Source organism: Panthera uncia (genome assembly GCF_023721935.1).
Source record: "Panthera uncia isolate 11264 chromosome D3 unlocalized genomic scaffold, Puncia_PCG_1.0 HiC_scaffold_8, whole genome shotgun sequence".
NCBI classification, from domain to species: domain Eukaryota; kingdom Metazoa; phylum Chordata; class Mammalia; order Carnivora; family Felidae; genus Panthera; species Panthera uncia.
The window spans coordinates 33905937-33915938 of NW_026057586.1; the positions used below are offsets into that span (position 1 = coordinate 33905937).

The window sequence follows — 10002 nt, forward strand, 5'->3', positions numbered from 1 at the left end:
GGGGGAAAACAAGGTTATGTGTCAATTAAAGAATGATTTGTACTTTTATTTTTATCAATATTTACTTCTTTGCCTGTAACACAAATGTCTTTATGAACATATTTAAGAAAACTTGGCTTCAGTTTTTTACATATTATGAAGTACAATAAGAGCAAATTTCTGTTCACTGGAAGAATAATGAATGCATAAATTAATCACGATTCTATTTTCCTATTTTAAAAAAATGGAAAAAAAGTTAGCTTAATGGAGACTTTGGGAGAATTGTCACCATATCATTCATCAGGCACATAGCACTTCTACAAGGAAATTTACCTCTTATGAAATTTAACACATCACTGACAACATCAGAGATTAAAATGAGTTTTGGCGGAGGCGGGGGGTGCCTGGATGGCTCAGTCAGTTAAGTGTCTTGCTCTTGATTTTGGCTCAGGTCATGATCTCACTGTATGAGTTCAAGCCCCGCATTGGGCTCTGCACTGACAGTGTGGAGCATGCTTGGGATTCTCTCTCTCCCCCCTTCCTCTCTGCCTCTGCCCTGCTTGCGCTCTCTCTCAAAAATAAATAAATAAACTTTTAAAAAATGAGTTTTTGGTCCAAACAACTATAACTATCCTGGATGCTAAAAGTTGAAATAAAATTACATTTAGTCAATCAATCAATTCTGTCTCATAACTGTGGATTTAACACTAAGATTAAAATTGTCCCTTTATCGTTTACCCCTCCTAACTTTCTGTCTCTCTCTTTCTCTCTACATACCTACCTATCCATCCATCCATCCTTTATTTTTCATCATAATTTATTCACATTTCTAAAAACACACTGCATTACTATCCATATTTATATATTTAAAAAATATTTGGGGGCTTCTGGGTAGCTCAGTCAGTTGAACTTCTGACTTCAGCTCAGGTCACAATCTAACAGGTTCGTGAGTTTGAGCTCCATGTCGGGCTTTGTGCTAATAGTGCAGAGCTTGCTTCGGACTCTGTCTTCCTCTCTCTCTGCTCCTCCCCTGCTCATGCTCTCTCTGTGTGTGTGCTCTCTTTCTCTCTCTCTCAAAAACAAATATTTTAAAAATTACATGTGTGTGTGTGTGTGTGTGTGTGTGTGTGTGTTTTGGTGTCTGTTATTTGTCTAAAGCCACACAGTATCATCTCTGAAGACACAAAGACTTACCTATGAAAAGATATCTGAATGCTCCGTGAATGCAAGGATGTCTGTCGTCACTTATGTTGCTGGTCTGTATTATATGTGGTCTACATCACAATCATAAAACCTGCATTTCTGTTTTATAATCCTGAGGCTAGAAACATCTGCGATCAACTCACACTACCCCTCTTCTTTTTCACCACTCTGTCAAATGTGTACTTATCTTACTCTTCTGCCAGATCCGCTGAGGCCACTGCTTTATTAACCATTGAATTTTCTATAACATCTGCAGAATGAATTGTATATAACATGTGCCCATTGTATCTCTGATAAATTAATGAATCATTCATGTTTGATTTCAATGGATGGGAAGAGACTGAAATTTCAATTTGAAACATTCTATTTTTCCTATAGGTAAATGCTAATATCATAAATATGGAATAGCTTGAATATCTGATGCTACTCTCTGTACTATGTAGCAATGGGATGCTACCTTTCTCTAAACAAACTGAGGATTTACTTTTCGTGTATCTGGACCAAAGAATCTATGGTGGAAGACCTCCACCAGATTGCAGAGCCCTATGTACTGCCATCTTTGCAAGTGCTGCCCCTAAATTTAAGTTGTGCTATGCTCAGGCTGGTAGCTCTACTGCAGAGTCTCTCCCTTCCTCATAATTCATCCAACCTCACAATTCAAAGTAGGTTCCAATCAACCTAATCTGGGTTACGGGCACTGCAACCTATGTTGCATGCTATTGTTACAGGAAGACATTTCTTTCTGTTACTCTGTGCACCTAGAAGCTAGAAATGCAGGCATTTAACAGATTCTTAGAACACTGAAGGTGATGACACTGGGAAAACACACACACACACGCGCACACACACACACACACACACACACGCACCAGCTCTTCTCAGTAGAAGAACTAAGCCATATATAACAATGGTTTGGAGATTCTCTCTAATGAGTGACATTAACCACAGAATGACCTTTCCTTTGGCAAAATGGCTAAATGGGAGACTTTATTGTAAATGAAATATAGTGTAGGTGTCTAAACAAACACATTAGTGAACAAAATGCTTTAAAAGGTATAGTTATCTAAAAAAAAAAATCCAGCACTGAACTGAAAGATCAGTGGTGATTCATGGTTTTTGATACTTTTCAAAGAGGACTGAAGGAGTGAAAAAATATCTTCAAGTTCTACTGTGAGAAATCAATGGAAAGATTGTAGTTAGGCGAGATGATCTGCCAGCTGGCATAATTTGAAATATTTGTATTAAGGAAGTATTCTCATTTTATAGGCAAAGAGGAGTGATTAACAGGAACTTCTGTTCTGGCCACCTTCAGCACACTTTCAATAAATCGAAACTATGTCCTGCCATGAACCATGATAGAACTAGTTGGCAAGCTATCATTATTTCTCATCTTAACATGTGCTCCCCAGTGAGAGTAAGCATTGCCTTGATTTTGTGGGTCCAAGGGCTAGGATGGAAAAAAAATAAACCACCATCATAAATATATTGTATACTTTCAGTTCCAAACAATTATAATGCCACTTACAAAATATCGTCATTTATTTTTTCTGTACCACCACTCCGTTGTTAAATATATATATCTCTCTCCTGCCATATAACAGGTTTCTTTGAGGGTAATGCCTTAGTCAGTATCAAATTTTCCATAATTTTTACTATAATGCATTGCATAGCTTATGTCTATTAGATCTTTGAAAGCACATAAATCATATTTGATTTTCAATGGATAATATATAGGGTGAGACTCAGATTTTAATTTCATATATTCTATTTTACAAAGTATCACTGTGTAAAAAAGCACAGCTGAGAACTCTAGCCCTTAACTCTGATAATCATGTAGGCCACTTTCAGTTGACTTTTTCCGATCTATTTCTCCCTGCTCCAGTATTCTCCAGCCCTTCACATACCTCGTATTGCAAGTATTTGGCTTTGACCAACAGTTTTTCTCCTTAGATGCTATCCAGTATTTGATTCTGGCTTGATGCCCAAAGCTCAAATTAAAGAAATCTCTTTTGCTCCTTCTCCCCATCTACGTTGGATTGTACCCATCGGTATAATCTTAAAAAAAAAAAAAGTTAAGAAATATGGACTCAAAAGAGTTTTGGACATGTGATTGTGTACAGGACAAACAAGGTTGATATAAATGAGAAGACAATTCAAATGAGGTATCAGAGGGAGAGGAATGCTGAGGTGTATAACAGGAACCAGACTGCATCATGAATACCCTGGGAGTTTAGGGAGGGCAAAAGCAGTATGAGTTAATGAAAGCAGGTGGACAGAAGGGAGGTTTGGATGGATTATAAAAACCGTGCTGCTGCTGTCGACACCGGACATTTGGAGTAGGCACGATTTTACACACCCAACATAGGATGGATGTAAGCACCAATAAATCACCCAAGAGCACTTGTGAAAATATTTTTCAGAAGCACCAGATGTATTCTTACAAGAACTGAGGAAAACGACTCGAGGGATAATTATAGATGCAGGAAACTACAAGAATAAAACTTGAATTCAAGATTCTTTGAGATACAACATCTTCTAAAATGCAAACGGAAAACCTACTAAAATTCTTTAGCTTTTCTGATAATTACTACTTTTATTATATTTTTTAGTTTCCTTTTAATTAAGTCATTGCAATTAGATACACTCAAAAACAGTATTCTTAGTTTAATAATGGAATTGTGTTTTGGTTATTATATCCAACTTTTCCCAAGACCCAGTTATATATATGTTATACATATAAATATCAAGAGAATATATATTTATCAAGAGAAAGTTCTATTGATTCAAATCCTGACTTACATCCACCTTCTATTTTCCTATAATGTTCTTTTCAAATAGCTTAAAAAACAAGAAAAGATGTCAATGTGCCTTGTTTCCAGGAAGAAATAAAAATATCCACCTGTGTTCTAGCTATCCCAGCTCATCACATGTGGCCCTCAATGAGAACATACTGGATGGCACTGCAGATGCGCAAAGTGCAACGCAGTCCTTGGTGTTCTGCAAGTGCACAGGGTAAACTCTGGTTTAACATGGTGATCAAGTTCTGCATTTGCCTCTACTCCTCATTAAAATTAAAGAGAATACAAACAGAATTAAACCCATAAACCCTAACAGGAAAGAGAATGGGAGAAGGACCATAATTCAACATTAGATTTCAAAGCATTCTGGAGATGAAAAATGGATGAGAACCATCCAGTTACACAAAGAAACCTGAGGAATCTGCAGCCCAAAGTTAACACAGTAAAGGATGGCAGGGAAAGAGGGAGCTAATCTTCTAGGCAGAACTCCCAAAATGTCTGGAATAAAATCAATGAGAATGGAGGGTAGAATTATGAACGTGAGCCAAAATTGGTAGAGAGAAATAGAAAGTCTAACTGAAATTCTGTGTCTAGATTGAGAAGCCAATCACCTCCCTCCTCTTCTCCTCACTCTCCTATATTTCTATATGGATATAACAAGAGTACAAGAAACCTCACAATGAATCAAGGCAAAAGAAAATAAAGCAAAATAATGATCACCCTAACAAAAATAATGACCCCAACATTAAGAAATATAATGGATTGAGTGGCTAGAATTAGGACTACTAGCTGGGTGTTGGCACCAGAGAATAAATTCCTTCCCATTTTAGTAATCTCTTATCAAAAGCCTGGATCCTCAGTGATTCAAGTGCAGACCTGGCCAGGTTAGCCTCCTTACTCAAGGGAAATTTTTGTAAGGAAAACAAGCATGCAAATACAGCAGAAAAAATCCAATCCGCTCCCTGGAAAAGTCAACTCAGTACTTCCTGTTTTAAAAATGTGCAAATAACTTATAATCAGTCGGGCATATAAAGAAAAATAACAGCATTAAAATGGCAAAATAAACAAAATATTCCCCGTGGAAACAGAAGCAACTCGTTGAAGAGAAGAAACTTGAAAAAAAATCTAATCAGTATTCTCAGAGAGATTGAAAAATGATACCAAAACCAAAACCAAACACAATAAGATAAAAATCAAAGAACTCTGCATAGGTACACAGCAAAAAGGATGAAGAAACAGAAAATATGTGGTAAAATATAAAAGGAATAAGAGGACAATCACATATCCCAGACATTCAACAAATATGAGATCTGGAAGGAGAAAACAGAAAAAAGAAGGGAAGGAATAAGCAAAATAAAACACAGGAAAATTTTGCACATGAATCTATTTAAAGAGTACCCTGCTTATACACAAGAATGGGTTAAACAAATACCTACTCTAAACATAACATCAGGAAATCTCAGAACGTATAGAGAAAACAAGCAAACACAGAAAACAGCCAACTCAAATTTTGAGTTGCTGTGGCAGAGGATTGAGAGTTGAACAGTTCAATGCCCAGATCTGACAATGACTTGCTTCCCTGCTGCTCAGTTCATTGGCCAAAGCTAGCCTCTTGGCTTCCCCAGCCACAAGGGGTACAAAGTTCAATAATTCCATGTGCAAGCAATGAAGAGGGAGGAAAAATCATTTGTGAACAGCACCAATGTATGCAACAATTGCTTCTACATACTTTTTAAAAAATTTTTTTAAAAATTTTATTCATTTTTGAGAGAGACAGAGAAAGACAGAGCATGGGTAGGGGAGGGTCAGAGAGAGAGACACACACACAGAAATCTGAAGCAGGCTCTGGGTTCTGGGTTGTCAGCACAGAGCCTGACGCAGGGCTCAAACTCACGGACCACAAGATCATGACCTGAGCCGAAGTCGGATGCTTAATCGACTGAGCCACTGAGGCACCCCTGCTTCTACATACTTTTATGAATAGTTTGTATATGAAGTTATTCTAGTACAATGAGGGTGAAGGCTGAGATGTGGAGAAACATAATAATTTTCTACGAAAGTCAAAAGATAAGAAAAGTTGGGTGCCTGAGTGGCTCAGTCTGTTGAATGTCTGACTTGATTTCAGCTCAGGTCATGATCCCAGGGTCACAGGATTGAGCACTATGTTGAACACAGAGCCTGCTTAAGATTCTCTCTCTTTCTCCCTCTCTCTCCCACACTTTATGCTCCCTCTCTCTCAAATAAAATAAAATAACATAAAATAAAAAAAATTTTAAAAGAAAAGTTAAATATGAGATATATTTATACATTTTACTGTGCTAAAACATACATAACAAAATTTACCATTTTAAGAATTTTTAAGTGTATACAGTCCAGTGGTATTAAGTACATTCACATTGTTGCATAACCATCACCACTATTCATCTCCAGAATTTTTTCATCTTCCCCAACTAAAATTCTATACCCATTAAACTAGAGCTCCTATTGCCCCCTCTCCCCAGCCCCTGATATTAATGCCTAAACATTCTACTTTCTGTCTCTATGATATGATTACTTTAGGTATCTCATGTAAGTAGAATCATATAATATTTGTCCTTTTATCTCTGGCTTATTTCACTTGGCATATGTCTTCAAGGGTATTTCATGTTATAGCATGTGTTAGAAGTGCAATCTTTTTTAAGGGTGAACAATATTCCATAAAAATATACAATGCTTCATTAATTTGCATGTCGTCCCTGAGCAGGAGCCGTGCTAATCTCTGTATCATTCCAATTTTAGCATATATACTGTTGAAACAAGTACTAAAGATTTAACCAACTGGAAAACTAAAATATTAACTAAGGGTTGAGTAGAGGAGGGGATGTTGGGGTTATATAAGTGAGCTAAATGTTCATCTTCAATAGACAGGAAATGATAATGCCTATGTTTCATAAATCAAGAAAAAGTCATACCAGCACGTTGCTTACAGCTAGGATGTAACCTCCATAAGAAGCAGCATTTTAAAAAATAACAAGAACAAGGACTAGGTAATTGGAGAGGTAGAGCAAGGGAGAGATATGGTTTTACGGCATTCTGCATTGCTGTTGTTGGTTTTTAATCTTTACGTATAATAATCTAATAATAAAAAGTACCTCAAACAACAGTACTACTTACTGACCAGAACTGTAACCCAGAAATCCTGACATTTCAATAATGTCTACTTTTCATTGGAATAGGTTATCTCTCCAAAGACACTTTGTTGAAGACCCTTTTGCCAAGAACATCATTAGGTCACATAGAAAAGGATGTGGAAAGGCATAGCAATGGCCTAACTACAAAAGCCTTCTCTCTTCTCATTTCCACGTTTGACTCTTTATATTACTGACATTGTTCTATTTTACATAATATTTTATTACTATAACTACTACTTTTACTACTATTTCCCTCTTTTAACAAGGTCTATCTGCTTCTTTGGGCACTGGCTTTGCTACTTGCCTGGAATGTGTATGAGTTCCTTGAAAGCATACTAGCTTACTTATACACACCCTAGGAATTTTCTCAAAGACCAGTTCTTGTTCAGCACAATTTCCACACCAGCATCAGAACTTTCTTCAGAGTTCCAGGCAAAGGTATCAGCAGCCAGGAACTTTTGCAGTGGCCCCAACTATCACTACAGCTGTGGGGATTACATCTATCCTCTCCTGCTCTTTAATTTTCCTTAACCACCCAAAGCCAGTCCAAACAACTTCTCATTTCTCCTACTGACTAATCGGAAAGTCTGAGTTCTGTTAGCAACATTACCTTGGCCAGAAATTTGCCCTGGAGTTCTTACATGAGTGATGTACTCCCCATGTGCGGCAGCTGAGGCAGCTGAGGTGAAAGCACATTCATCCCAAATTTCAGATGATGGAGGAAGATGTAGTTCCATGTCCTCAAATCAAGTAAGAAATCATTTAAACTAAGTGTTCTTTTTAAATAAAGTTTATTTACTTATTTATGTGGTGTGTGTGTGTGTGTGTGTGTGTGTGTGAGAGAGAGAGAGAGAGAGAGAGAGAGAGAGAGAGAGAAGCAGAGGAAGAGCAGAGAGAGAGGGAGAAAGAGAATCCCAATAAAGCTCTGTGCTGTCAGTGTAGAGCCCAACACGGGGCTCAATTTCACAAACGATGAGATCATGACCTGAGCCAAAATCAAGAGTCAAACGCTTAACGGACTGAGCCACCAAGGTGCCCCTAAAGTAAGTTTTATAGTCAGTATTACAGAGAAGATGGGATATTTCAGAGAAATAAAAAGAATCCTTCTGGTCTGAAAATGGGGTCTTCTCAGTTGTAAATATTTTCTAACTTCTTTAAGTTTTGTACTTTGGTATTCTTCTGAAGTCAATTATCTTTATTTTAAAAACTTTCGCAGATGGAGAAACTTGATTTGGAAAAGTGGTGAAGGGTGGCCATAGAATCTTCTATATGCTGCACTTTTCAAACATTTCAGTATTATTTCCAGCTCAAAATTCCATATATTAGGGAAGAAATCTAGAAACCTATAAAATACAATCAGCTATGATCATGTGGTGACTAAAAGTCATATTAATTAAGGAGTTCTTAAGGAAGCAGACACGTGCAGCCCAGAAAAAAGAAAGAATAAGAAGATAATGTGTAAAATGAAGAGCTAGAAGTTATTTGTATGTCTGGTATTCAGAGTGCCTAAGAGCTTGGGTTCTGAGATCTCGCACACTTGGTGCAAATTCTCTCTCCATTTATCAGTAGTGTGACTTTCAGCCAGGTCACTCCGGCACTCTAGGTCTTGATTCCTTCTTCTGTAAAATGGGAGCAAATATTAATGCCTATATATAAAATGTTTGTGATAATAAATAATAACATAAACACATGCAATGTTATTACATGCCTCGTATATAGGAGAAAATTCTGTGAGCCACCAGCATCACCATCATCATAATTATCATTATTACTGTTTTTTATCACACATTATTCCTATTATTCCAAATGGGAAAGCAAATACTAATGAAAAAATGTCCTAGATCAATAAAAGGGTGCCTTTCTTAACAAATGAAACCACTAACCATGGGATAGAGAGTTCAATGAAATAATGAGCTTCCAATGGCCATCTCATAGGAATTCTGTAATTAAAAGGAGTTCCTGCATTAAGAAGGAGGTTATACCTGATGATCATTAAGGTCTCTCTTACTTTTCAGATATAACATAATGATTAAGTTCATGCAGCTCATTAGTGCCAGCAAGTTTGGGGTGTGTTGTGGTCCCAAATTGTCCTTCCTCCTAGTTAATAAAGAGAGAGGCTGACTGCAGAGTTTCCAGTTACTATTTCCACACAGTGATGCCAAGTAAAGTTGTTTCTTATACCCCACAAGCTGGCAGGCCTCACTCTCCTCTTCTGTTTTCATCATGAAAGCCTTAGGAAGCAGAGACCGCCTGTTCTTCTGATCCACTCCCCCAAGAAAATGACAAAATGACATTCTTTCCCACTCTCTGTGAGATGATTTCTGTTAACAGCTCTGGAAAAATGTTGCAAAGATATGAGTGAAATGATGGCAGGATTTGTTGACAAGAAGGCAAAATGAGGGAATTCGGAAAAAATCACCCCCATTAGAGACTGAGGGGCCTGTGGGTTCCATCTGCTCCTCTCTCCCTTGTCCTGGGGTAGTTTCAGAATCATCTCAGGGGATAGTCAGTCTTCTTTTAAATGACTCAATCAATGGGGCTTCTAATAAAGTCTAATGGATCTCCCTATTAGCAGATTTTTTTATATTCAGTATAAAATTTTCCTTTGATTAATTTAACCTATTTCTCTTCATTAGATGATGGCAGTAATTTTGAAACAAAGGGAAGCATGCAAATTTAAAAAGAGTCATTGTGGAAATCTCTGCTTAAAATATCTTATTTTTGCAGGAACACAGGGCGTAATTACTGTTCAAACAACCTCTAGAGAAGTGAGGTTGCCAAACAGGAAGGATACTTGGAGCACAGCCTGCCCTGATGCACATATTTCTACTCTTGAGACTATGATTAGAAGG

The 10002-nt window shown here is 37.2% G+C and overlaps 1 non-coding gene across 1 annotated transcript; it reads right to left on the reverse strand.

Annotated features, from left to right (window-relative positions):
* Nucleotides 1-6678: 6678 nt before the first annotated feature.
* LOC125914998 (U6 spliceosomal RNA) lies at nt 6679-6782 on the reverse strand. The gene has a single exon (XR_007455532.1). It is a non-coding gene; the product is annotated as a U6 spliceosomal RNA (small nuclear RNA).
* Nucleotides 6783-10002: the final 3220 nt, after the last annotated feature.